The sequence below is a fragment of the Daucus carota genome, chromosome 2 (genome assembly GCF_001625215.2).
Source record: "Daucus carota subsp. sativus chromosome 2, DH1 v3.0, whole genome shotgun sequence".
Taxonomy (NCBI): domain Eukaryota; kingdom Viridiplantae; phylum Streptophyta; class Magnoliopsida; order Apiales; family Apiaceae; genus Daucus; species Daucus carota.
In genome coordinates this window covers 5,132,064-5,154,637 of record NC_030382.2, presented here as the reverse complement: position 1 = coordinate 5,154,637, position 22,574 = coordinate 5,132,064, and positions in this window count along the sequence as shown.

Below are 22,574 nucleotides of genomic sequence, written 5' to 3'. Positions count from 1 at the left end.
CAAGTTTCTTGCGAAATACCCACTTTGTTCCAATAATGGAAGTATTTTCTGGCATTGGAACGAGTTCCCAAACTTTGCTACGAGTGAATTGGAGTAGCTCATCTTGCATAGCAGAAATCCAATCTTCATCTAGTAACGCATCTTTAGCAGTTTTGGGCTCAATTTGAGATAGAAAGCTGAGATGATTAACCACGTTTTGAACTTGTGAACGCGTTTGAACTCCTTTGCTTAAATCACCCAACACATTATCCAAGGGATGACTTCGAACAAGAGGAATTTCTTTTGGTAGATCATCTTCAACATTAGCTAGTTCCAATGGATTGTTTGGTGTAGTTGTACCAAAATCCATATTCTCAAATTGACGAATGACATCTTCCACATTATCTTGTCCAACATCATCTTTATCAACAAGATCAATGTATTTGGACGATGGTTTTGACTCGTCGAAGGCGACATTCATTGACTCTTCCACCACAAGAGTCTTGAGATTGAATACTCGATAAGATTTACTATTCTTTGAGTATCCAAGGAAAATACCTTCACTTGACTTTGGATCGAACTTTGTGAGATAGTCTTTGGTATTTAGAATGTAGCACTTGCTTCCAAATACTCTGAAGTAGCTTAGCTTCGGAGTTTTCCCAAAATAAAGCTCGTAAGGAGTTTGCAGCTTTATTTGTCGAAGCAACACCCGATTTAGAATATGGCAAGCAGTTGACATTGCTTCGGCCCAAAAATACTTAGGCCGACGATATTCATTTAGCATCGTATTTGCCATTTCTTGCAACGTTCGATTCTTCCTTTCGATAACTCCATTTGATTGAGGAGTGTAGGGAGCCGAAAAGTTATGTGTGATTCCATGTTCATCACAGAAACTTGTGAAACTAGAATTCTCAAATTCTTTACCATGGTCTGTCCTTATGTAGACAATGGTATTGTTTTGTTGATTCTGAATCTTTTTGCATAGAGCGGAGAAAGATTCAAAAGCATCACTTTTGGCTTTGAGAAATTCCGTCCACGTATATCTTGAGAAATCATCAACTATCACCAGTGTATTAGAATTTCCTCCGAGACTTTGAACAGGATCAGGGCCAATTAGATCCATGTGTAGAAGCTCGAGAGGTCTTGATGTAGATATCATAGACTTTGCTTTATGAGTGGCTCGAATTTGCTTTCCAATCTCACAAGCATCACAAATGTGATCTTTTTGATAGTTTAACTTTGGTATTCCTCGAACATGATCTTTTGATGAAAGATTCTTTATCAGCTTCATGTTTGCGTGTCCTAATCTTCGATGCCATAGCCATGGATCATCATTAGTAGTGATTAGGCACACGTTCTTCACTTTACCCATGTCACAGGTGTAGACATTCTTGTTGCGAGGACATGCAAGAACTAACTTTCCATCCTTGTTCAAGATAGAACAGTGAGTAGGATAGAAGATCACTTTGTAGCCATTATCACAGAGTTGACTGATTGAAAGAAGATTGTATTTCCAAAAGTGACATCTCCAGCAGCAACCTTTTTAATATTGTTCAAGAGTGACTTGTTTCCAGTCATATGCCTTGAACAACCACTATCAAGGTACAACATGTCTGATTTAGCAGCAAGGCACACCTACAAATACAATCAATAAAACTTGTTGGTACCCTTTTGTCTTGAGGGTCCAGGGGTTAGTCCAACATAAGCATTTCTAGTATTTGCATGATAGAATTTAGGCATAGGATAATCATTTTGAGGCACATACAAATATCTAGATGCATGATTCCTAGTATTATAGACATGTTGCCTTAAATCATCTCTAGGATGCACATAGTTTCTATCATAACTGTAATAAGGAGTTGGATGATGATAGAAGCTCGGCTTAGGAACATTATAACTTTTAGAAATATTGCCTCTAGAATATGTACTCTTCTTTTCGTTTCCTTTTTGAAATACAATTGGTTGTTGATGATAGCTAAACCTTGGCTGCCTTTTATCTTTATAGGCACCACTTTTCTTTGGTATAGCTTTGTCAACCCGAGTGTATGATTTTGATTCTTTTGGAATCCATACATGCTCCCCCTTAATCTCACCACTCTTATACTTGCAAAAGGAGACAGTATGTCCAACTTTATTGCAATAAGAGCATTTTAGAGTAGGTGAAATGGGAGCAACTTTAGGTGGTTCCACACATGGTTTCACTCGTTCATTTTGAGTGTTTGCATTGTATCCCAAACCTTCACGGTTAAAGGATTTCTTTGAATATACCATCTTGTTTAGTGTCTCATTGCCATGTGTGAATCTTTGAACCACTATCTCAAGATTTTCTTTTTCTTTAATCAAGGAATCAATCTTATCGTTCAAAGATTTTTCTTGATCCTCGACTTGAGATACGAGCTTGAAATTTTCATCCTTTAGTCTTTTTGTTTCTAATAGAAACTTTTCTTCTTTTTCTTTTAAGACTAGGATCATCTCTTTTTCAATTTCAATAGAGCTCTTTTGATGACTCGGGGTTGACTTTTCTTGAATCAAAGATTCATTCTGAATCTTCAAATTCAATAAATCAACATAAAGCTTACAATTATTCTCATTTAATTGTATCTTCTCATTCTCCAATTCTTCAGCTTGTAGTAGCAAGGAAACATTCTCTATTTCAAGATTTGTGATGTTGTCCTTGTACTTGTTGATTTCAAGCTTTAAGGAGTCATTTTGATCATTGAGTGATTTCATATCATCCTCCTTTTCGATCATAGATTCCGTCATTCGAGTCAACTCTTTTTGTTGAACTTTACTCGAATCTTTTAGCTTTTCGTGTTCAGACCACGTAGATAGAAATCTTTGATGAGTATCACAATATCTACTATTTATATGAACTAGCAAATCAATTAGATCACTTTTAGACATGTCAAGAAGATTTAAGCTAGAGTCACTAAATAAATGCATATTTTCTAATACTTGTGAGGGACCACTTACCTCTTGGTTCGTAGTGGAATCATCTGAAGAAGTAGATGCATTGTCCGAAGCCATTAAGCATAGATTAACAATTTCTTCACTGGCTTCGGAGGCTTCTTCATCCTCACTAAGATCCCAACCGTTTTCTGCTACAAGAACACATCCTTTAGCTAGCTTAGGACACTCCCTTTTGTAGTGACCCGGTTGTTTGCATTCAAAACAAACATCTTGTGTCTCCTCTTGAATAGGCTCTTTAGGCTTGGGAGGAGTATAGTTGTTACTGTTGATGTTGTTGTTGTTCGCATTGTTGTAGGAATTTGAATTTGAATTTTGAATTCCTTTGCCTTTGTTGTAGCCCGAAGTAGGAAAATTACTCTTGTAGTTAGGAGTGTAATTTTGAGAGTAATTAGGCCTTCCATTAGAGTTGAACACTCTTTGTTGATTGTTCGATTTTAGGAAGCCTTTCCCATATCTTTGAGCTTTGCTTTGGTGCACACGACGAAGTTGTCTTGTTAACAAAGCGATTTCGCCTTCATCAAGATTTTTGAGTTCCTCGTTCAACTCTTCTTCGTTGTCATCATCATCGATTAATATGGCCTTAAGTGCCATATTCTTTTTCTTTTCTTCAACTTTAGGAACGACGATATCCGGAACATTGTCTTCCTCGTAAGCACGAAGATTTCCGAAGAGATTGTCAATGTGATAATCATTGAGATTTTGCATCTCTTTGATTGTAGTGACTTTAACTTTCCAACTTGGAGGTAGAGATTTAAGAAGTCGTCGATTCTTTTCATTTTGCGTATAGTTCTTTCCAAGTTGAGCAAGTTCATCAACAATTCTAGTGAATCTTGTCTCCATGTCGATGATGTTTTCTCCTTCTTGGAGTTTGAAGTTCTCGTACTCCATAATCAAAGTATCCATTCGAGAATCTTTGATATCAGTGGTTCCTTCGTATGTAACCACAAGTTTGTTCCACATTTCTTGTGCCGACTTGAAATTATTCACGCGCTTATATTCTTTTTCAGCAAGTGCACTTGTGAGAACCATTTCAGCTTTGGCAACGATGTTCATTCTATCTTCCTCGTCATGAGTATATTCACTCACTTTCTTTTCGTAGATGACATCATCAATAATTTTGGTTGGAATGATAATGCCATCCTCTATAGCCATCCAAACTTTGACACCTTGAGATCGAGCATAGATGCGGAATCTTGTTTTCCATGTTGCAAAGTTGGTGCCATCGAATAGAGGTGGTCGGGAGCTAGATAGACCTTCACCGCAACCAATGGTATTTAAATACGCCATTTAGGATCACTGCTTGTTGTGCCTGTATATCTGAAAATCACTTGACAAACACGTTAAGCAGCCCAGCTCTGATACCAATTGTTAGGTCCTGATTAAGGCGTTGAATTAAGCTAGAAGGGGGGGGGGGGGTTGAATAGCTTAATGTCCAATTAAAAATTATAATTGCCTTTTAAAAATATTTTCCAAGTTTTAAATATTTTTACCGTGTTGTTTAGCAATTATATGTGCGGAAGTAAAGAGCAAATATAACACGGTCGATTTTATCCTGGTTCGCGATGGAGCAACCTCTAATAGATAGTCTCACCCCTAGTCCAGTCCCCGAGCTCCTCTCCGGACTCGAGATTTTTCACTATAAGAAAGATGTACTCCTTATAGCTGGCGGAGAAGCCGTTACAATCTAAACTTACAAATATTTATCTTGGTCCGTAACTACCCGTTACAACCTCACAATAAATGTAAAACCTCTACTTGACTTATCTTAGAACGTAACTCCCCGTTACTTCTTCAAAGTCGATGTAGAACCTTGGTGTAGTCTTTCTACTTCTATGCTTTTGCCGGTCTCGGATCTTAGGTCTTAGATCTTGGATCTTTTCTTTTCTTCACGGTGCGAAGACGACTAACTCCCCGTTAGTACGTCTAAGACTTGGGTCTTAGAACAAGAATCACCTCACTTCACTTCACCTCACTGCAAATGTTAGAAAACAATATCTACGAAAACAAACAAGTTGTAAAAGATATGTTTTGAACTAGTATGTTACGGTACTAGTTCGGAGATGACAATAATATTCAAGTTATAAATATTAAAGTCAAGTTAGGTATACTTGTAAACAAGTATACGTTTGATTACTCCAAGTTAAGTTAATATGGAGAGTAATCAAAAAAAGTCTTTCTTTTTAAGCTTAAGAGCTTAGGACTTCACTAGTATTCTTTTTCTTTTAGATCAACTCTTTTATGATCGAAGAATACTTGATTTACAAATCTCCGTTTTGAGATAAATTTGAAGATCTCGGAGATTGTATAATATCCTCTCTTTTAACTTGATACACAAGCTTTTGAGGATATAAGAAAGCTTCCACGAACAAGGTTCGGAATATTCGATATCTTTCCCGAGATATATAAAGTTAGGTTAGTGCGGGATCGAATAAGCTTTCTTTAGCTTCTTCAAAGTTTAGCAAGGATAATAACAACAATGAAAATGTTGCTAAACTTTTCTTTTGAAGCTTTCGTGTATAAAAGCCGTTAGAATCGTATCTTTCTCTTCCACACAATGCTAAGGCGATAGATGGAAGTACGATCTTGCTTTTATAACGAATTTGACTCTATGTCAAATATCTGCCTTATTGGAGATAAGTACTCTTGAACTTTAGTTCAAATCAAGTGAGCACTTTCATGGATTTTTGTTTGTTCTTTTTGTTCTCTTTAAAAGAGAAAGATATATCTTTGATATATTGAACAAATCCGGATCTTTTGGTGTCTTTTGGGGAACCTTTTAGAAGAACTTGTAAGATGAAAATAAGTTGGGTACATAGTTCTAAAACAAAATGGTCGGTTAAGACACAAATAACAAGCTAAGTAGAAACCACTTACGGGAGATGAACGGAAAAGTTCGCCGGAAAAATTCGCCGGAGGTTCGGCCGGATTTAGGCACTATGAACTTACTTGGGCAGCCCTTACAAAGGCGTGGAAGTGGTTGTGGTTGAGCTCGATTAGTGTAAGAAAGCTTGTAGATCAAAACCTTGAATATATGAATATATATTTGAGAGTGAGAAGGTTTTGGTGGAGAAGTATATTTGAGAGAGAATATAAACTTGTATTTCTTGATAACTTCTGAAAATCTCAGCACTTTCTTGGCTCTTAGCTTGGGAGTATTTGGTGTGTGGGAGGTTGGTATTTATAGAGGAAAGTGGGTGGAATGAATGGTTGAGATGAAAGGAAAATGAAGGGTGGAGATCAAAAGGGTGTGGATTGTGGTTTTGTTGTGTTAGTTGCCCACTTGTATAATAAGACAAACAACTTTATGGGAGAATTCTCAGCTGATTTGTGTCACTAGAGGACAAGCACGCTTCCCAAGAATTTGATTAGTAACGTAACTTTGTATCGTTATTAAATGCGACGATTTTTCGAAACCTCCAATAAATTACACCAAAAATATGATAAATCATAGAATATTGAAAAATGGTGGTCTGGAAATTTTAGTCAATTTTGGTCAAAGTTGACTTGGTCAAACGTCCAATCAAAGATCCCAGTCAGCCCCTAAAAAATAGCGTCCGGACCAAACTTCTCAGAAAATTATGAAAACTTTACTATGCACCAAAAACATTATTCAAATTATATATCTACAGTTTCAAGTCATTCTAGCAAGTAGAAGTATTTTATTTGGATTTAAAACGATAAAACCAGTCTCTGGTTTTGAATAAAATACGATTAGCCTTTTTCTAGTTTGAACAGAACTTTGGCTAATATTTTGACTTGAGTAAAACACTTAAAATATATTTCCTTGAAGATAAAATATTTGAGATTTGAAGGAAATATTTTTATGATGTTAAAAGAATTTATTCCATAGAATAATACATTGTATAAATGGGGAATAAATCTTTAAAATCTGAGACTTGAATAAAATATTTTTTTTTGTCTCTTTAAATAAATGTCAAAAGAGTGTTCTAAAGAATATAATGGATGTATATTCCTTGTTCAAATTTCTTTTGCATTTTGTTTTTGCAATTGTAAAACAAGAAAATATCATTACTAGATATTTCTCGTCCGATAAATTGCGATTTAAAACCTTTGAATATTCCTTAGATAAATATTGAAAATCTTTTTGTAAATATGGAGTATCACTTATATTTGTATAAAATAAATATATTTTGGAAATCCTTTTTGAGCTAGAGTTGACCATTTGACTTTTGATAAAATCATTTAAATAATATGTCCTAATGGAGAGGATTCTAAGTGTATTTAAATTTTATGTGAGTTATACGAATACCAAAATAATCATTTATCGAAGATGTCCTTTCATTATCTCATGCAATGCAATCTGGATCAAATCAAGATGGTGGTCAAAGATGAAGACATCTCAGAAAGCATGCGTAAGACAAAGATGTGCAGCATTGTTTAGATTAGAGTGCAATTTGTATTTCAGTTAAAAGCTTTGTAAAACTTGGAGTATATAACCAAGTTAGTAGCATCAGTTGAAAGAGTTCGAAAAACTTGAGAGAAAATCTGAGAGTTAGAAACTGTTCAAGTGATGAACCTGCAGCTGTGCGAATTGTAATCAACCCACAGATTCTTCAATATAAAGTTTCACGGGTGGATCATTCAATCCACCCGTATTTTTAATACTTGGTGTTTTTTTTGTTTTGCTGTTTTTAAAGTGTTTGTGTTCTTGAATATTTTATTTTGTAAAAGATTGTATTCAACCCCCCCCCCCCTTCTACAATCTTTCTTATAGTTGGTGTAAAATAACAATTGGTATCAGAGCCAGGTTCCCAACAAACAGGGAAAAAGATCAACACTGCTAGAGAAAGAGAAGGATGCTGGAGTGAAGATTCCTGTTCTTGACAGAGATAACTACTTTCACTAGAAAGTTAGAATGCACCTGCATTTGTTGTCTATTGACGAGAGTTATGTGAACTGCATTGAAAAAGGACCTCATGTCCCCATAAAGGTTTGTACCAGTGTTGGAGCTGATGGTGAAGACATGGTAGGTAAAATGATTCCAAAACCTATCCTTGAATACTCTCAAGAAGATACTGAAGAAGTGCACAAGGACAAGAAAACCATGAACCTTCTATTCAATGGTTTGGATCAAGAAATGATTGATAGTGTTATCAGCTGCACCACTGCCAAAGAAGTTTGGGACACCATCAGGACCATCTACGAAGGGAATGAGCAAGTGAGAGAAAACAAAATGCAGTTGCTGATTCAACAATATGAGTCTTTCCATTTCAAGGCTGGCGAAAGTTTAAGTGAAACATTTAACAGATTTCAAAAGCTGTTAAATGGTCTGAAACTTTTTGGAAGAGTATATCAAGTTAAGGATTCAAATTTGAAATTCTTGAGAGCTCTTCCCAAAGAATGGAAACCCATGACAGTCTCTCTCAGAAACACTCAAGAATTCAAAGACTACACTCTTGAGAGACTGTATGGAACTTTGAAGACCTATGAGCTTGAAATGGAACAAGATGAAGAGATAGAGAAAAGCCAAAAGAAAGGGTACTCATCTGTTGCTCTAGTTGCATCTCTTGATGATACAGTCAAGGACAAGGGAAAATCTCAAGTTGAAGAAACTGAGAAGTTGGTCAAAGAAGAGAGCTCAGAATCAAGCAAAGGAAAAGGAAAAGATGTAGCTGATTCTGGTGAAGAAAGTGATGGGATTGATGAGCACTTGGCCTTCCTGTCAAGAAGATTCTCCAAACTGAAATTCAAGAAGAATTTCAACCCTGCCATATCATTTAAAGGCAATTCCAAGCCTGACAGAAGCATGATGGATAGATCCAAATTCAAGTGCTTCAACTGTAGAAATGCAGGTCACTTTGCAAATGAATGCAGAAAGCCAAAAGCAGAGAAGAGGTCCAGTGAACATATGGATTACAAAAAGAAATATTATGAACTTCTCAAGCAAAAAGAAAGAGCATTCATTACAAAGGATGATTGGGCAGCTGGAGATGATTCTGATGAAGAGGAGGATTTTGTCAATCTTGCTCTAATGGCCAACTCCACAGATCAAGAAGAAAACACTGGAAGCAGTAGTCAGGTATTCACTACAAACTTAGTAGACTTAACTAAAGATGAATGCAATGCTACTATCAATGAAATGTCTACTGAATTATATCATTTGCATGTCTCTTTGAAGTCTCTTACTAAGGAAAATTGTAGAATTAAGGAAGCTAACACCTTTCTTAGTGATAGAATCAGTGCTCTAGAAACTCAGTTCATTGAGTTTGAGAAATTGAAGATTGAATGTCAAACAACCAAAGATGATCTTTTGGCTGTCTTAAAAAGAGAAGAGATCATAAGGAAACAGCTTGATAAGGAACAAGAAATAATTGCCAAATGGAAATCTGGGAGAGATGTTTCCACTAATATCATCAACATGCAAGGTGGAGAAACCTTTGTTGAGAATGAATGGAAAAGAAACAAGAAAGCTCTTGAGATCTCTGAGATCAGCTCAAGTGATGAGAATACTAATGATGATCATCAGTTGAAAACCAAAGCTTCAACTGATGAAAGCCATCAGCTGAACAAAAACTCATCAGTTGACAAGAAAGTTCTCAAGAAACTCAACAAGAAATATGGTCCTGTTAAGAAGAACTTTGTCAAAGGTGAGAATAATTCTTCTGAGATAGTGTGAGAGTGTGAACAACATTCATAGTTCCAGTAACAAGACTAAGAAGAAATTGGATGCTAGTGAGCCTAAATCAGAAGAGACTAAAAAGAAAAAGGGGAATAGAAATGGTAAGATTGGAGTCAATAAGCACACTAATTACACACCCAATGCCAGTGCTCCTAGGAAAACTTGCAGTAAATGTGGTAGTTAAATCATTTATCTGCTAATTGTAAAACTGTGATTGCTCCTAATTTACTATTGCCTATTCCTATGCCATCTGTTCCTCACATGAACTTATCTGCTATGAACATGATGCCTGGTTTATTGCCTCACAATTCATATTCTCAGACTGGCATGCCATATATGTTCAATCCATATTTCAATGCCTTTAATATGCCTCAATTCCATTCAAACCTGCATGGTATAAACAATGTATGCATGCCTCAAATGCCTGTGTTTAAAAGCAATGTTGAAATTCCCATTTCTCAACCAAAACCAAAGATTGAACCACTTCAATCCAAGGGAAAAGTTGAGAATGAAGGGAAAGCTATTAAGACTAAGAAATCTGGACCAAAAGCAATTTGGGTACCAAAATCAACTTGATCTATTTTTGAAAATGTGTGCAGGGAAACCATAAGAAGAATTTGTAGTTTTTGATGATAAAAAGATTCAAGGATTGACAGATGAAGGATTTCATGACAATCTCAGATTTGAGAATGAAGGTGAAGGTGATCTATATGACAGTGATGATGATTGTGATGATTCTGTTCAGAATGCTGGAATTAATCCTGGAAGTAATATTCCAACTGATTAGAACTTGGCACAGGAGATAACTGCCATTGGAAACTCAACTGAAGCATCGGTTGAAACTACTTTGGAAGCATCAGTTGAAACTCCTCAAGGATCATCAGTTGAAAGAATGTCTCAAAATTTCAATCAATCCAGAAATAATGAGATGTCAAATTTAGGGGGAGCTTTTCAACATGGTGATCTGAACTATAACAATGAAGCTACATCATCAAGACAATCACCTCCACCTCAGAGAAAGTGGACAAGGGATCATCCTTTTGAATTAATTATTGGAGATGCAAATGCATCTGTACAAACAAGAAGAGATACTCAAGATGAGTGTTTATACAGTGCATTTCTTTCACAGGATGAACCTAAAGTAATAGAAGATGCTCTCAAAGATGCTGATTGGGTTCTTGCTATGCAAGAAGAATTAAATCATTTTGAGAGAAACAAAGTATGGAAGCTGGTACCCAAGCCTAAGAATAGAACAATTGTAGGCACAAAATGAGTATTCAGAAACAAAATAAATGAAAATGGAGTTGTCACTAGAAACAAAGCAAGGCTTGTGGCTAAAGGATACTCTCAATCTGAGGGAATTGATTTTGATGAGACATTTTCACCAGTTGCAAGATTAGAAGCCATAAGAATCTTCTTGGCCTATGCTTCTCATGCAAACTTTAAAGTCTACCAAATGGATGTCAAAAGTGCTTTTTTCAATGGTGAACTGAAAGAGGAGGTGTATGTGTGTCAGCCACCTAGTTTTGAAGATCCAGAATTTCCAGAGTATGTTTATTTTTTATTGAAAGCACTTTATGGTTTAAAGCAAGCACCAAGGGCCTGGTATGACACTCTATCTCAATTCTTATTAGATAATCATTTTTCTAGAGGAACTGTGGATAAAACACTATTTTACAGAAATATAAATGGTGCTTTTATTTTAGTTCAAATTTATGTAGATGATATAATTTTTGGTTCTACAGATGAGAAACTTTGCAAAAAGTTTGCTAATCTAATGAAAAGTCAGTATGAAATGAGCATGATGGGAAAGCTCACCTACTTTCTTGGTTTACAGGTTAAACAAGTAAAGGAAGGTATATTCATAAATCAAACTAGGTACATATATGATTTACTTAAGAAGTTTGATTTAATGGATTGCAAAGAGGCTAAGACTCCTATGCCAACTGCCACTAAATTGGAGTTAAGTCCTAATGAGAAATCTATGGATATCTCTAATTATAGAGGCATGGTTGGTTCTCTTTTATACCTGACAGCTAGTAGACCAGATATTATGTTTTTCACATGCCTCTGTGCTAGATTTCAAGCTGATCCTAAAGAATCACATCTTATTGCTATAAAAAGAATATTCAAATATCTTAAGGGAACACCAAATCTTGGCATTTGGTACCCTAAAGACTCTGGATTTGATCTAATTGGATATTCAGATGTTGATTTTGCAGGATGCAAAATTGATAGAAAAAGTACAACAGGCACATGTCAATTTCTTGGAGATAGGCTGATTTCTTGGTTTAGCAAAAAGCAACACTCTGTTTCAACCTCTACAGCTGAGGGTGAATACATTGTAGCTGGAAGTTGTTGTGCACAAATATTGTGGATGAGAAATCAATTACTTGATTATGGTTTAAATCTCTCAAAAATCCCAATATTCTGTGATAACACCAGTGCTATTGCTATAACTGAAAATCCAGTGCAGCACTCAAGAACCAAGCATATTGACATCAAATATCACTTCATAACAGAACATGTGATGGCTGGTACAGTTGAAATGCATTTTGTTCCAAGTGAAGAACAAATTGCAGATATTTTCAAAAAGCCTCTTGATGAATCCACATTTACAAGGTTGGTAAGTAAATTAGGTATGTTAAATTTCTCCTAATTTATAGTGAATTTTTTCTGTAATTTGGCACTAAATTTAATTTTTCAAAATTAAATTAGTTATGACTCTGGATAGAATGTGTAATATTTCAACTGATGAAATAGTGAAATTGTTTCAATTGATGTTTGAAACAATACTTTATTGTCTTGTTTTTCTTTCAACTGATGACATTAGTTGAAAACGCTTTCAACTGATCATCATCAGTTGAATAAGAAGTTTAAAGAGGCGCTTATTTCATCCGTTGAAACTATTATCAGATCTGAGCCGTTGAAATTTCCTTTATCTCTCCTCTACTTTATACATACGATCATGTGTGTAATTTTTGTAGAGTTAAATAAGAGTTATTTCTTCTCAACGGTAAATTTTCAGCCAATCACAGCAATTTTCAGAGAAAGTATTTAAGCGTTTTAGTTTATTTTCATTTCTTTTCATTACACTCTTTCGAATTCACAAACTCCCTCTCTCTCTGTGCAAAGACAAGTTTCATCTTCTTCAAGCTTTTTATGTAAACTGCAATGGCGCCAATGAAGAAATACACTTCTCCTACTAACTTCATCTATGCGAAGAACAACTTTGCCTCTTTTGTGGACACCAAAGCGGTAGAGGAAAAAGAGTTTCACAGGATGATGGAATTCATCAAAGCAAGCCAACTCTCCCACGCCATGCTTTCAACTCCAACTGTCTATCATGAGGTTGTGGAAGAGATATGGACTTCGGCTGAATTTAACAGTGAGGATGATACTATCTCCTTCTCTCTTAAAAACAATATTCATGTTATTAACTGTGATGTCATGAATGCATGCTTTAAAATTCCTGATAATACTGTTACTTCTCTACCTTCTGACATTCAACTGGTTAATATGTTATATGCCATGAATTATGTTTTGCCTACTGATGCATTAAGTAAAATAGAGAGGAGAGGTCTTAGGAGAGAGTGGCACATCCTTCAAAATCCAAATCCTGTAAACCAACCTCAAGTGCCTCCCAAAAGGCACCTATTGTAAAAACCAAGAAACATAAACCTGAGGGGAGTGTGATTGGAGGAAGTGAGGGGGAGGGACAGGGTGAACATCAAAGAAACCCTGAGGATAAGGCTGGAGAGGTGAGTGATAACCAGCCTAGCCACTCTGTAGTCTCCCAAAAGACTGTAGAGATTAACAAAGATTCAAACACATCCCTAGCAGCATCCTCCCAAAAGGATGTTGCTATTGAAAATAGTCCCCATCCAGGGACACAACAAAAGAGGGGGAGGGACACACAGTTACCAATTAAGGCCTATGGGAGAAAGAAGCACAAAAGTGACAAGTCCAAGCACTCTGCACACACTCAGGTATCTATTCTAGATTTTCTGCCTGCAAATTCTCAAAGTCAGTTTGATGTGACTCCAATAAATGTGGAGTCACAACCCCCCCTCTACTTCTCAACCTATCTTACACATACATGATCTCACCAATTCTACAGCTCAAACACTTTCCCCTACCTCTTCTGTGGATGTGGAGTTAATTCACACCACAATTGTAAATTCTTCATCTTTAGATTTCATGGAGAAGCCCCTCTCTGAGATTGATCATCATCATCTTGATGATTTGTTGGATCTTTCTCACCAAATTTCTTCTTCTGTGACAATGTGTTTTGTGGATTTACATTCAAAATCAATCACCACAGACTCAACTGTCACAGCTTCTTTGCCTTTTTCTTCTTTATCTACAACTGATCTCCTCCATCAGTTGAAGTGTTTGTCCTTCAACTGATGTGCTTAACAGCCTTCATCAGTTGAAAACCTCATCTATACATGTTTCAACTGATGTCCCTCATCAGTTGACAACTACTAGTACTTCAACTGATCTACCATCTTCTACGGTAGTTGATAACATAATAGCACAAACACTACTAGGACTGAGTGAAGTGAGTTCTGGAGTGGAGAGGCAGCCTTGGGAGCTGGCAAAAGGAGAGAGAGTGGAGAGGCAGCCTTGGGAGCTGGCAAAAGGAGAGAGAGTGGAGAGTCTGGCTACTTCTTCTAGCCAGGAAAAAGGAGAGAAATTGAGTGGCCCTTTAGAAAGGGTAAGTGAGGGAGAGGTGAGTTGTGTGGTGAGCCAAGGGGAGCCCTTGATGCAAGAACATCGAGATTATGAGAGAAATGCAGGTGTCAATGAAGGGTTTAGTGAGCAAGAATATCAAGCTGAATACAGATCCATATTGGATAGTGTGCCACTAGACCCTGAGACTTTCACTCATGGAATGCCTTCCATTGAAACCTTTGCAAGACTGGACAATCAAGCAGCTGAGAAGAGTCTGAATTTGTATCACACTACATCATCCATGTGATAAGTGGATTGCATATCCACTTGGAAGCCTTCGTTTTGACTTAAAATGATCGAATGGCCTGAAGCTTTTGATTTTTTGATATTTTTTAGTGTGGTGTTATGTAGGTTTCTTGGAAGGAGGATGAAGAGGAGAATCATAGCTTTCATTGAAAAAAAACGGCGAAGCAATCGGATGCCCGAGGAGAGAGTTATGGGCAAAGAAGCGTTCTGCCATTGTGAGGCCCCCGCCTGAGATGTGAGGCCCCCGCCTCACGCTCTGGGCGGGATTTTTAGCCCGTTTTGACCGTTTTTGATCCGTTTGAAGGCCCGTTTGCTGGGGAAGTACAAGAAAGGCTTGGGAGACTAAAAACATAACCTAGAAACATTCTAAGGAGCACGTGACGGCTACGGAGAAGATCAAGATCGAATTTCATACTTTTTACTTTTGTAATTCTTCGAAGTAGGCGTAACTTTGGATGCTCGTTTCGGATTTGTTTCTTAACACTTATTCTCGTACTTTGACTTTGTTTTTTATATTCAGTACCATGTTTACATTCGAACCCATGATGATGAGAAGTTCGATTATGAGCTAATCATTATCGTGGGATTCTAGCGGATTTATATATGGATTTCAGTAGTTGATTTGCCTTAATTATTTATGTGATGAATGTTTGATTTCTTCGTATTGGTTGTGCTTATTCTTCTTAGATGCGTAGCTAACATCTAATTTGTGGGTTAACCTTTATTGAAGCGACAGTGGATATATTGATTTAGAACTTGCCATGCGAACATAGGATTATGTATTCGATATACATGATTAGTTGTGTGATTTTACCCATCTTGCATCGCCCTATGTAATCTCGATAGATGACTTGCTCTTCAACCGTTATGTTTTCAAATTCTATAGACGTATAGGGTCTAAGCATAATTGGTGTCTGTTTACCTTCTATCTTAATTGTGGATGTGTAGCAGTATGGTGCACGTATAACGACAGTTAGCGTGTATCAGTTTCGTGTTATCTGATTAGTTATCAACCATCACATATCGATAAGGCATAACTCTGAATGAAGTATATAATGAAGTTAGAATCTCATGATTTATTCTCATTAGTAATTCGATTTTAATTCTCTTAGTTATAATTCGACTTCAATTAGTTAAATTAGATTAAACCAACCAAATTGTTATTTGTCCAAGCATTGAATAATAATCATACATTGGTGCATAAGTGCATAATTCTGAATACACCAGTCTCTGTGGGAACGAACTGAATTTGATTCTTTACTACTTGTGACCACGTACGCTTGCGTGATTTTGTATTGCAATTCTTTTCCTGATAGCAGGTCATATGTATTGGGGCATTGGTCATGGCCTAAAAGATATTTTAGAGGCTCATAAAGGTCCATTTACGGGTTAGGGACATAAAGGCCTATATGAGATCCTAACAACATCGTGGCATGCTCAATTATATCTTAACCTAGCTATGTTATGCTCTTTAACCATTATTGTAGTTCACCATATGTATTCTATGCCCCCTTATCCGTATCTAGCTACTGACTATGGTACACAACTGTCATTGTTTACACATCACATGTGGATTGGTGGATTTCTCATAGTTGGCGCTGCTGCGCATGCAGCCATTTTTATGGTAAGAGACTATGATCCTACTACTCGATACAATGATGTTAGGTCCAATCAGACGTAGAAGGGGGGGGGGTTGAATACGTCTTACCAATTTCTTCAATTTAATTTAATTGCGGATAATTCTGTTTCAGTCCAAGTTAAATCAATCGTAAATAAATAACTCCAGCAAGTCGGGGAATATTCTTTGTATTAGAAATAATCCTCAGGTGCTACAAATTCCAACACAAGTGTCGGCTGCAGAGACTACAATCACTCTATTACAAACTCTCGATAAAAGCGATATTCTAATTTAACTCTCGAGAATGTGTATAGTGTGTGCACTTACAAAGTGTGTAGTTGTTTTCAAATGAAAACATCAAGCTCTATTTATAGGCTTTCCAACAACTAACCATGGTTAACGAGTTCGTCCTGGACGACTTGAGTTCGTCCAGGACGGATTCGATTTATAAAAATAAATCTAACTCCTCATAACACAAGAGATTGGCGCCACTTTCAGATACATATATATATAAATATATGTATAACTAAGTTGCGCTCCATATTTACTTATATGTGTATTCTAGTGGCTTCACTTGTGAGAGTCAAACTTTGCGCCTCCTGAAGTCAAATGATGCGCCATACAGTGTTCTCCTGTAAGAAATCACTTAAAATATTTCTAAGTGTTTCAGTCAATTGTTGCGCCTTTGGTGGTCAAACCCTGCGCCTTCCTCTACTCTTCACCGTGTAAACACTTGGAATAAAAACCAAGTGAAGTTGCGCTTGAGCTTTTACTCTGTGAGGCGCAATCTTTGACTTTCTCTGAGTCAAAGGTTGCGCCAGTTCCATTGTTTGCTCTCTATGACTTAGAGAAAAAAAATCCCTTGGATACACTCACAACTGTTGAGCGCAAGCTTTGACTTTAGTCAAAGTTTGGGCCTCAAACAGTGTAGTGTCTACACATAGCTATGCCTTAGACAAATTTACAAGAGCAAAACTTGCGCCTCATATATGCATACATATATATATCTATATATTATTAATTGTGTTAAGTTAATTACTTGAATTCATTTGTATTCAAGTAATTCACAATAAATAATATATGTATATGTATATATATATATATATATTACGTATCACTTAAATCCCTTGACTTCTTCTGAACCATTTTAATTTGACTTGATCAATTAATCCGTTGATCGAATCCGCTGAATACTTTCGTACATCCTGACGTCCTGTGCACTGGTCTGGTTCACGAACGACTCGAACTGAAATAATTCTTTGAATCCTTTGCTTGATAATATACTTGATCAGTCATTCCGGGTTAGATGTTGCTTCGATAAATTTGATTATAAATAATCAAATTAAATATACTGGAATCTTCTGGTCTTTGATACTTGATCTTCAGGCAATCTTGATAGCAGAAACACATTGTACTTTATTCTTCACTGAGGCTTGAACATGTTAATGAACTTCTTTCAGTGGACGGATGCTCGTCTTAGATATCTTGATTGTCTTTGTCTGTTCGTATCGAATCTCCAACCTGTAGATTCATGTATAATACTTACGTATTGTTTCCTGTCTTTCGTTGTGATGAGTTATCGTAATTACATTTATGTTACATTATTCTTTACAATCTCCCCCTATTTGATTGTTAGAGTTCGACAAGCAAATCCTTTAAGAGGATAACTCAACTGACACAATGAAAAAGCATACTAATTTAAACAGGAAATAATACTAAGTACAGTCTGGATTATATCTTACAATTTCCAGAAATCAAAAGTAAATACAAGCAGCCATTGTTCCTCTAGACTGAACTAATCTTTCCTTGGCTTCTTGGCTCTTGCATTCATCAGATTAAGCTCAGCTCTCCTCTTTGCAGCTTCCTCTACTCTCTTCTGAGTGAGTTTATTCTCAATTTCTTCAATCCTTGCAGTTATGGTACTCAGTGCCACTTGCTCCAGTGTATTCTCAGGTGGTGGTTGCTCCAGATTTTTCTTCATCTTCTCTAAAGTTTGTAGATGGACCATCTTCTTCAACTTCTTAAAAGTGATATTCAGCTCCATTCCTTCAATTTTCATGATGACTCTTGATGGATGAGCACGAACCCTTGAAGTGTTGTGAACAGTCTCTACAGCTTTCCTTATCTCCAGAAGATCAATCACATCTCTGAGCACACTCTTGTCTTCTTTTACTACTGACCACTTAACAGCAGCAACTGCACGAATAATTCTTTGGAGGAGAATTTTCCAATCTCTGTAAGTGGTATAGCAATGGCCTCAGAGTCTTTCTTCTTTTTGAATATAATGGATGTTGGATTGTAAGTGACAACAGGAGCATTTGGATTCTCAGGTACTTCAGGGTTGAGTGGAGGCAATGGATATGGTGGTTGACGATTGATGGCTGATAAGTCCAAGTCTCTCAGAGCAGCAAAGTTCAGACGATAGGCATATAGCAGTTCAGCAGTTAGTCTTCCCTTGCTTGTCCTTGAGCACTTCTCCCTGACTTGAGCTTCCAGATATTTCAGTATACGAGGATTGTAAGTTGACAATGCTTCATCAGTGAGTCCAATACTCTGAATCATACCATCCTTGAAATACTTGATAACTGAAGGCTTGTCATGAATTTCTAGTCCAATATCAGTGATCCACTCTTCCACCTGTTAGGGTTATACTGAAATATTCGTTTGAAGTATATAACAATTATTTGAGAATCTTCAATGCATGTTTTCACATTGTCTGTATATTATATATTGTAGACAATTTAGTATCAAATGGGATAGCAGAAGATTAGATTGTCAGATTCCTTATATAATATAATAAAGGTTCACAGTCGCAGTGGTGTTAGACAAACCACTGGAACGGCTGAAGTATTATTTGGAAATAGTTTGTCTTGACTATTGAATAATATTTATATACTTTGTGTATATTGAACGGGATCAAAATAGTAGAATAATTGTTTCTTTAATTCTGACAATAAAGAACTAAGATTCTATGATGTTATTAATGCTTAAGTTCTTAATCCGGATATAGTGATTGACACTTGTATTTAATGCACATGCCTTGACTCATAAATTAAGTAATTTATTTTAAATTACGAATTTATGTATTGGGCAATGACATTATATACAGAGTGGGATATTGACTATAAAAGGAAACCGTGTCCGAAAAATATATTCGGGTGATGATGTCCTCTTGAAAGCTCATAAAGATAATTATGCTTTAGTCCTGCAGGCAGATTTGTTCTTGCATAATTATAAGGTTGAGTGGATGATCAAGGATAAAAGATATTAATTAAATTAATTGTCAGAAATTAATTTAATTAATGGACATGCGATATCTTAAACATGGGGAATTTATAAGCAATTAATATGGGAGCCGAATTAAATAATTAATTTACGGAATTAGGAAAGGTAGTGCAAATATTAGTTCTTTAGTGGATAGAATTAATATTTAATGACATTGGGCCTGGCCCGGAATGTCATTAGAAGGCCTGACCTAATGATCCATGATCCCTGCTGTAGCCTATATATATTCTCGTTTTTCTAAAGCTGAAAAACACACCAAAACGAATTAATCCTAGAGTCAGAGAGAGGCAGACGTTTTTCTCAAGGAGACAGCTAGGGTTTTGGGTTTTCGAAGCTTTAAGGAGAGGCACACCTTGGGAGATCGAAGGCCACACTTCGTCCAAGGAGAATCAAGGAATACAGTAGAAGACGTGGATTTGAATCGCTTGCGCCGTAGCGATTAAGGTTAATATTCTGTTCGAACTTTTAATTAGTATCATAAAACGCAGGACCAAGGTCCGATTGTTGCTACAATGGCATCAGAGCGAGGTTGCGGTTCTGCGATTTATGATATGTAGTCCATGTCATGATTATATATGCATGTATTTAGTGATTCTGTGATGCAGGTCGTTGTCCACTATTATGGCCGTGTTTTAATTATTCTGTTATGTTTGGATTCCACGTGGTTTATCGTGGCTGTTGTAAATCACGAGGGTTGATCGTGATAGTTTAATCTTGTAATTCAATTTGTAATTGTTTTAGATTATGATCTGATGTAATAGAATAGGATGGTTCGCCTGTACAATTTGTATGTAATTGTTTGATCAACGGGGCTGCAAGAAACAGAGATCTTCCGCTGCTGCGATCTGTTGCCGCTGCTGCGATCTGTTGCCGCTGCTATTTAGGGTAACTTTTGCATACGATGTCCGATTTGGGCTCATAATACCTTTTCGGGGACGGCAGAACTAGACGGACAGGCTCCAAATCGACGTAGTCCATTTGGTGCAGTTTTTCAGGGCGTTCTGAGGCTGTTTAGGCCTCCAAACGGGCTCTCGAAGATTTTCGGAATTTTTCGAAGGATGATTTCGAAGATGTTTTTCCGGGGCCATAATAGTGGATGTGTTTCATTATGTTTTACATAATTTCTGCCTTTTCTTGATTATTGCTACTATGTGTTTCTTGTCTGTGTTGTTATGCCATGTGATACTAACCCTTCGCATGCTAGAATGACATGGACATAGGGATGTTTTTAATTAATGCTTTAATCATGCTAGTATGCTGCTATGTTATGTGTTCTTTATGTGTTCTTTATGTTGCTATAACCATGATAGTATGCATGTGGACTTCGAAGAAATAACATAGGGCGATGCATCTAGATTAAAATCCTCAAAGTAAATTCTAAGTGGGAGAGGGAGTTAATATGGTATTAAATCCCATGGTCTCCATCATTGTTTGTATGTAATTTAACATATAAGGCGAATATAAATTATGTATACGTCACCCATCGTGGCATGTAATTTATGGTGCCTAGAATGTTATAGATATTACTGGAACAAACTTCTTGAATTAATACGAATAGATACGAATTTTCTTTATCTCTGATTTGGGGCGATTTCTAAGGCTTATGGGTATTAAGTGAGACCGATGTGACTCCTCCACTGCCTAGAAGTCAAACCAGACACGAATATTGAATTGAAGTATTCTATTCGAGAAATATTGGAAGGTATACATGCCGCCCATCGTGGCGTACCAAGTTCCATAGGTTTCGGGTAATTTAAGATTTGATGATGGTATACACTTAGCTATGAAAAATAATATAGACCACCCCAACGTGGCTTATTGTTTAGTAATAGGACCGAAGTAACGTTTAAACAAATTTAGGTGGTATACATGTCACCCATCGTGACGTACCAGAAACTTATGGTGTTTAAACGTTAGTGCATTTAATTTTAATAATTGTTAGAGGAACCAATAGGACTTAATTTTTTATGCACCCTTCTTTATGTGTAATGTGATTTTTTCGTGCATGATTCTCAGGATATAATGGGGTTTAATCCACTGTTCACCATACTTAAGGATAACAAACTTACCGGACCTAACTATATTGAATGGAAACGTAATTTGGACATTGTGTTGACTGCTGAGGAGTACAAGTTTTGCACTTATGAACCCAAGCCTGAGCAGCCCGCTGCTGATGCTCCTGATGAGGAGAAAGAGTATTATAAGCGGTGGACAAAGGCTGATGAGATGTCGCGATGTTACATTCTGGCAGCAATGTCGGGTGTTTTGCAGCATCAGCATCAGGCTATGGCCACTGCTTCGGATATGCTCTTTAATCTCAAGGAACTTTTTGGAGATCAGAATAGGGCTGCTAGGCAAGTAGCCATGAAGGCTTTAATGAACACTCAGATGGCTGAAGGTACACCTGTAAGGGATCATGTTCTCAAGATGATGTCACATCTGAATGAGATAGAGATCCTTGGTGCAGAGCTTGACGGGGAAACCCAGATTGACATTGTCCTTATGAGCTTGCCCAAGAGTTTTGAGCAGTTCCGCTTGAATTACAACATGAATAAGAGGCAGTATAGTCTTGCGGAACTGCTGACAGAACTTCAGGCAGCTGAAGGATTATTTCGCCAGAGTGTTCAAGTGAATGTGGCTGAGAAAGGTTCTTCCTCTAAGCCGAAAGGCAATAAGAAGAAGAAAAAGGCTCAGACACAGCAAGCTGTGAAGGCAGTGGGGGTTCAAGGTGGTGTGAAAAAGCCTAAGGGGAAGTGCTACCGGTGCAAGCAGTCGGGTCACTGGAAAAAGGATTGTCCTCTTCCTAAGAAGACAAACAATACTGGTATGTCTCTTTCTCTAGTTACAGAAACATTTATAGCGGCTATATCTACGAGCACTTGGTGTGTAGATACTGGGGCCACTGATCATGTTTGTAACTCTATGCAGGGGTTCCAGCAATCCAGAATGCTTAGAGATGGCGAGATATACGTGTTCATGGGAGATGCTACGAAAGTAGCAGTAGTTGCAGTAGGAGTTATTCATTTATCTTTTGGTTCTGATAGGATTTTGGTTTTGAACAATTGTCTTTATGTACCTTCTTTTAGAAGGAATTTGATT